At 40.4% G+C, this 7,759-nt stretch overlaps 1 pseudogene; it reads left to right on the top strand.

Annotated features, from left to right (window-relative positions):
* The first annotated feature begins 1,364 nt into the window (after positions 1-1,364).
* LOC102476907 (heat shock cognate 71 kDa protein-like) lies at positions 1,365-3,557 on the top strand (annotated as a pseudogene).
* The last annotated feature ends 4,202 nt before the right edge of the window (positions 3,558-7,759 follow it).

Raw genomic sequence — 7,759 nt, forward strand, 5'->3', positions numbered from 1 at the left:
ACGCTCACAAGAGAGATAGAGAGAGACAGAGAGAGATAGAGAGACAGAAAGCAAGAAATCACCCTACAGGGGGGATGGTCACACCTCAACTCCTCCTCCATTCTCCTCTCTCAGGATCTTGGGCACATATGCCCATCATGAGTTTAAATTACTGGGTCCAGAACTCAAACCATGGTTGGCTACGTGGGAGTCCAGCGACATAGCCATTATGCTAACTGCTGGTCCCTCACAAAAGATCTTAAAGTATAGACAAAGGTAGAATCTGGTGACAAGTGCACTGTAATTTTCTTCTGAAACATTTTTTTTCTCTCTCCATTCCCTGTTTAATTAAAAGAGAGTACAAATATTTGCAAAAAAAAAAAAAAAAAAAAGAAAGAAAAGAAAAGAAAAGAAAATTAGGTTAATCTCGTTTTGATCTGCTATTTGCACAAAATCATATAAAATTTAATTTCTTTTTTTTGGGGGGAGAGGTTTTCGCTATAGGGTGCGTGCGCTCACCAGACAGACAGAGACAGAGAGACAGAAAGCGAGAAATCACCCCCCAGGGGAGATGGCCACACTGCAATCCCTTCTCCTCCATTCTCCTCTCGGGATCTTGGGCACGCATGCACATGCACCCGGCATGAGTTTTAAGCCACCGGGTCTGGGACGCGAACCACGATAGACTATGTGGGAGTCCAGCAACATAGCCATTACGCTAACTGCTGGTCCCTAAAATTCAATTTCTAATGCAAGGCAACATATACTATTGTATTATTGAACTTATGCAAATAAGTATTCTGCCACACCAAATAAGAATGTTCACAAATATTTCCCAATTCCAAAGGGGTCAGGAAGAGAGAAAAGTTTGTTTCAGTTTTAAAAATTCCTTTTTTTCTTTTTTTAACAAATTGCTGAACCCAATATCTCAAAAGAAAACAAAAATCCTTAAATCTGGAAGACAAAGCATAGAAGAAAATCAGTAATGTTTTAGGGAAAAAAAAGTTGTAGAATTCTATTTCACCAGCTCTGTCTTATGTAATCTCTCTTTTGTTGTATTTGCAGTGTTACTGTGGGTTTTAAAAATTCCTTTTTTTCTTTTTTTAACAAATTGCTGAACCCAATATCTCAAAAGAAAACAAAAATCCTTAAATCTGGAAGACAAAGCATAGAAGAAAATCAGTAATGTTTTAGGGAAAAAAAAGTTGTAGAATTCTATTTCACCAGCTCTGTCTTATGTAATCTCTCTTTTGTTGTATTTGCAGTGTTACTGTGGTCTGACCTTTCCATTAACATTCAACATTATTGCTCATTGAATGCAGGCGCAGCTGCAGAGGTTGGTGCGTGAGCTTCATGAGCCGAGGTGGGCCTACACAGAAGCAACCATGTCTAAGGGACCTGCAAATGGCATGGATCTCGGCACCACCTACTCCTGTGTGGGTGTCTTCCAGCACGTAAAAGTAGAGATAATTACCAACGATCAGGGGAACAGAACCACTCCAAGCTATGTCACCTTTACTGACACTGAACGACTGATTGGTGACGTTGCAAAAAATCAGGTTGCAATGAACCCCACCAACACAGTTTTTGATGCCAAGTGTCTGACTGGACACAGGTTTGATGATGTTGTTGTCCAGTCTAACATGAAGCACTGGCCCTTCATGGTGGTGAATGACGCAGGCAGGCCCAAGGTGCAAGTGGAATACAAAGGAGAGACAAAAAGTTTCTACCCAGAGGAGATGTCACCTATGATTCTGACCAAGATGAAGGCAATTGCAGAAGCTTACCTTGGGAAGACTGTTACCAATGCTGTGGTTACTGTGTCAGCTTATTTCAACGACTCTCAGCGTCAAGCTACCAAAGATGCTGGGACTATTGCTGGTGATCATCAATGAGCCGACTTTGCTGACATTGCCTATGGTCTAGAGAAAAAGGTTGGAGCTGAAAGAAACATGCTGATCTTCGACTTGGGAGGTGGCACTTTTGATGTGTCCATCCTCACTATGGAGGAAGGGATTTTTGAGTTCATATCTACAGCTGGAGGTACACACTTGGGAGGAGAAGACTGACAATTCCATGGTCAACCATTTCATCGCTGAGTTCAAGTGTAAGCATAAGGACATCAATCAGAACAAGAGAGCTGTCTGCTGCCTTCGCACTGCTTGTGAACAGGCTAAGCACACCCTCTCCTCCAGCACTCAGGCCAGTATTGAGATTGACTCCCTCTGTGAAGGAATCAACTATAACTCCATTTCCCATGCCTGATTTGAAGAGTTGAATGCAGGGAATCAGCAGTTAGCGTAATGGCTATGTTGCTGGACTCCCACATAGTCGACCATAGTTTGCGTCCCAGACCCGGTGGCTTAAAACTCATGCCGGGCACATGTGCGTGCATGCCCAAGATCCCAAGAGGAGAGTGGAGGAGAAGGGATTGCGGTGTGACCATCCCCCCGGGGGGTGATTTCTCATTTTCTGTCTCTATGTTTCTCTCTCTCTGTCTGGCAAGGGCACATGCCCTATAGTGAAAACCTCTCCAAAAAAAAAAAAAGAGTTGAATGCAGACTTGTTCCATGGGACCGTGAACCCTGTAGAGAAAGCCCTTCTGGATGCCAAACTAGACAAGTCATAGATCCATGACATTGTCCTGATGGGTGGCTCTACTCATATCCTCAAGATTCAGAAGGTGCTACAAGACTTCTTCAATGGGAAATAACTGAATAAGAGTATCATCCCTGATGAGGCTGTTGCTTATGGTGTGGCTGTCCAGGCAACCATCTTATCTGGAGACAAGTCTGAGAATGTTCAGGACCTGCTGGTCTTGGATGTCACACCTCTGTCCCTTGGCATCAAAACTGCTGGCAGGGTCATGACTGTCCTCATCAAGTGGAACACCACCATTCTCACCAAGCAGACGCAGACTTTCACCACCTACTCCAACAATCAGCCCAGGGTGCTCATCCAGGTTTATGAAGGTGAGCACACCATGACCAAGGATAACAACCTGCTGGGCAAGTTTGAGCTCACAGGCACCCCGTGGTGTTCCTCAGATTGAAATCACTTTTGATATTGATGCCAATGGCATCCTGAATGTCTCTGCTATCGATAAGAGCATTGGGAAAGAGAAAAAGATCACCATCACCAGCGATAAGGGTTGTCTGAGTAAGGAGGACATTGAGCGTATGGTCCAGGAGGCTGAGAAGTACAAGGCTGAGGATGAGAAGCAGAGGGACAAGGTGTCTTCCAAGAACTCCCTGGAGTCTTAGGCTCTCAACATGAAAGCCATGGTGGAGGATGAGAAACTCCAAGGCAAGATCAACGACGAGGACAAGCAGAAGATTCTTGACAAGTGCAATGAAATCAACTGGCTTGACAAGAACCAGACTGCAGAGAAAGAAGAGTTTGAGCATCAGCAGAAGGAGCTGGAGAAAGTCTGCAACCCTGTCATCACCAAGCTGTACCAGAGGGCAGAGGGCATGCCAAGGGAAGTGTCTGGGGGCATGCCTGGGGGCTTTCCTGGCGGGGGTGCTCCTCTATCTGGCTGTGCTTCTTTAGGACCCACCATTGAAGAAGTTGATTAAGCCATCCTTGAGTATAGATTACGTAGCATTGCTCCACGCAGTAACATGTTGAAGGACACCAATTTGTAGTGAACTCTGGCAGTCTTAAAAATTCAGCTGCTATAGTGAATTACTGGGCATTCTCAATACTTGAATATAGAACAGGGAAAAATAACATTACACTTTCTAAGCACTGTATCATAAGTGGAAAATGCAATGTCTTAAATAAAACTATTTAAAATTGGCACCATAAAAAATTCAACATTATTATTGATATTTCAGAACTTGTACCTACCATTAAGTTGGCATTGTTCTTGGTCATTTTTTTTGTTCTCTTATTTGTCTGTCTTTAGTTTTCCTGGTATAGTACTCCTTTCAGAACGTCTCAAAGAGCTGGTCTGGTGTTGATACATTCTTTCAGGTTTTGTTTATCTGAGAATGTTTTTTATCTTTTCTTCCTATGTGAAGGATAATCTTGCTGGATACAGTATTTCTGATTGAAATTGTTTTTCACTTAACACTTTGAATATATTTTCTCATTCTTTCCTTGCTCACGTTGTTTCTGATGAGGGGTCCAATGTCAGCCTGATGGGACATTCTTTGAAAGTAACTGGACATTTTTCTCTTGTCAATTTTAGTATTTTATCTCTGTGGTTTTTGTGAAACTGGCTATGATGTGCCTTGGAGAAGATCTTCTTGGATTGATTCTATGTAGGATCCTTTATATTTCTTGGGTTTGGATATTTGAATGACTCTCTAGATTTGGAAAGTTTTCTTTCAGGATTTTGTGGACTAGATTATCAATGCCCTAAAAATTTTCTTCACCTTCTGGGATACTGATTATCTGGATGTTTGGGCACTTAATGCGATCTAGTATTTATTGTATATTAATTCTCATTTTTTGTGTGTTATTTTATCAGTTTTTTTGGTGAATATTTTTAGGTCAAAAGTTTTATCTTCTACATCTGAGATTTGATCTTCTGCATGATCTAATCTGCTTTTAATATTTTCAAGCGAGGTTTTGATTTCTTTTATTATAGCCTTTATTTCTAACAGTTCCATTTTTATTTATTTATTTATTTATTTATTTATTTATTTATTTTTGGTGTGTAGTTCTTCTTCCAGATCATGGAAGAACTTCGTCACCTCCTGGAATTTGTCTCTTTTCTCCTGCATTTTCTGGAGTTTGTTATATCACATCCTTTGCATCTCTGTTAGCTTGGTCACTATGAATATTCTAAATTCTTTATCTGACATTTCCAGGAGTTCCATTGTACTGATGATGAAGGGCTGTTCCTTCCCCTTGGGGGGGAAGATAATTTCTTGATTTCCATATTTCTTGTGTCTCTGCAGTGGCAGTTTCTGGTCATCTGATGGATTATACGTTACTTTCTACCTTCTTGGAGTTAATTCTGAGTGTTAGAGGCATGTAGAAGGAGAAGACCCACAATATTTCTGCAGTTTTTTCCCCCAGTCCTCACCAAGCAACCTGCACTTTTGTCAATGGAACTGGATATTACAAAGGTCTCACAATTTAAAGGGAATAAATAGGTGCACTGGGACTGAGTTGAGGGGTTTAAAGAATTCAGATGATTTGCTACTGTGCATCTGCTAATGCGTGGCACGTGATTTCACCAGATGCCTTCAGATGTACCAAGCTGCTGGCTGCTACAGCCAAAGGGGCAGTCTGTGGAGAGAGGGAGAGGAGGAAATTTACAAAAGAATGGGGGACAATAAAGAAAAAAAATGGAGAAACTGTCTACTTGCCTATGGGTCAGGGTGGATCCTGGACTCAGGGGTCTGGATGTGAGGTGGTGGGGGCAGTGTTGCCCCTGCCTCTGTCCCTTGCTGCCAAGATGCCTTCAGATATACCAGGCTGCTGGCTGCTACCTATAGCTTCTTTTGATCAATGTCTATTCAGATCACTTGTCCCTATTTCAATTAGTTTTCTCTCTCTTTCTTTTAATTGTTTTGGTACTGAGTTGTTGACGTTCTTTTCATATTCTTGTTATTAACCCCTTATCAAGTGTATAGTTTGCAGATATTTTCTCAAGTTTTGTCAATTGTCTCTTTACTCTGATTGTTTTCTTTGTTGTGTAGAACCATTTTAGTTTGATATAATCTCATTTGTCTACTTTTACCTTTGTTGCCTGTGCTTTTGAGGTCTTACTAAAAAACGTTTTGCTTACATCAGTGTGCTGAAGTGTTTCTCTTAAGTTTTCTTCCAGTAGTTTCACAGTTTGGGGGTTTAAATGTAAGTTTTTGAGTTAATGTTCATATATGATGAAAAGAAGGGTCTAGTTTTTTTTTTTGCTTATAAATATCTAATTTTTCCAGCATAGTTTCTTAAATAAATTACCCTTTCATTTATATAAGGCACATGCATTCACCAGGGAAAAAAAGAGAGAAAATGAGAAAGCATACACATGGGAGATGTCCACACCATAATCCCTTCTTCTCCATTTCTTCTTTTGGGATTTTGGGCACATCCACATGTGCCTAGAATGTTTTCCAAGCTGCTGTGTTTAGGACTTCATCCATACAGCCAGCCTTGTGGGATCCAGCTGGCCTGAGACTGTCCTTACTTTTTAAAAATTATTTAATTTTACTTATTATTATTATTAATTTGCTTTAGGACACTTGAACCCACTAGAGAGAAAGAGAGAAACCATGAAAGTAAGCCACCAGCTCCACAACTTGAACTGCAGTCAGCCATATGAGAATACAATGCCTTAATCACTTTACCATCTGCTGGCCTTGAGATTATCCTTTTCTTTTCTTTCTTTCTTTTTTTTTTTTTCTTTGTAAGAAATATTTTTGCTATAGAGAGCATGTGCTCTCCAGAAAGACAGAGAGACAGAAAGGGAGAAATCAACCCCTAATGGGAAGACAATCCCACAATCCTTTCTTTCATTCTCTTCTCGGGATTTTGGGCACACTTGCACACACACCTGGTGTGAGTCTCAAGCCACTGGTGGCAGAACTTGAACTGCAGTTGGCCATATGGGAATCCAGCTCCTTACCTCTATGGCGTCTGCTGGCCCAACAGTAGCCTCTTCTTTTTTTTTTTTTTTTTTTTTTTTTTTTTTTGAGAGGTTTTTGCTATAGGTCACATACACTCACCAGAAAGACAGAGAGAGACAGAGAGATAGAAAGCGAGAAATCTCCCCCCAGAGAAGATGACCATGCCATGATCCCTTCTCCTCCATTCTCCTCTTGGGATCCTGGGCACACAGACACACACGCGTGCCCAGCGTGAGTTTAAGCCACCAGGTCCGGGACTCAAATCGCAGTTGGCTATATGGGAGTTCAGCAACATAGCCATTACGCTAACTTCTGGTCCCCTTAATGAATGTTTTTGACACCTCTATTGAAAATCAGTTGACTATATACACGTGAATTATTTCTAGGTTCTGTTTTCTGCTACTTGGTCTAAGTATCTGTTTTTGTTTTTGATTTTGTTTTTTTTTAGTTCTATGTTGTTTTGGTTACATGCTTTATATTTTAAAGTCAGATAGTGTGATGCCTCCAGCTTTCTTCTTTTTGCCTGAGATTGCTGTAGCTGTTCAGAGTGTTTTGCAGTTCCATAAAAATTTTATGATTGCTTTTTCTATTTTTGTGAAGAATGCCATTGATTGTTTGAAAGGTATTGCATTAAATATGTAGATTGCTTTCAGTAGTGTAGACATTTTAACAATATCAATTCTCTCTATTCATGAATGCTCTGTCTTTCATTTTTTAATGTCTACTTCAATTTCTTGAATATTTTATAGTTTTCATTGTAGAGATCATTCAACTCTTGGTTGAATTCATTCGTATGTTTTGTTTGTTTTTGCTAGAGTTAATGTGATTGCTTTTAAATTTTCTTTTTCAGCTAGCTCATTATCAGTGTATAAAAGGCTTCTGATTTTTGTATGTTTTTTTCTTCTTTGTTTTAGAGATTTTTGTGCTCATCAGAGAAAAAGAGACAAAAGGCGAGAAGTCATCCCTAGTGGGGATGACCATGCTGTGTTCCCTTCTCCTCTTGGGATCTTGGGATTTTGGACATGCATGCACACATGCTGGTATGAGTTTCAAATCACCAGATCCAGGACTTGAACTGTGGTCGACCATGTGGAGTCCAGTGATGTAACCATTATGCCATCTGCTGGTCCCTATTTCATATCCTACAACTTTACTAAATTTGTTTATCAGTACTAAACATTTTTAGGTTTGTCTATGTG

The sequence above is a fragment of the Tupaia chinensis genome, unplaced genomic scaffold (assembly GCF_000334495.1).
Source record: "Tupaia chinensis unplaced genomic scaffold, TupChi_1.0 Scaffold147980_1, whole genome shotgun sequence".
NCBI classification, from domain to species: Eukaryota; Metazoa; Chordata; class Mammalia; order Scandentia; family Tupaiidae; genus Tupaia; species Tupaia belangeri.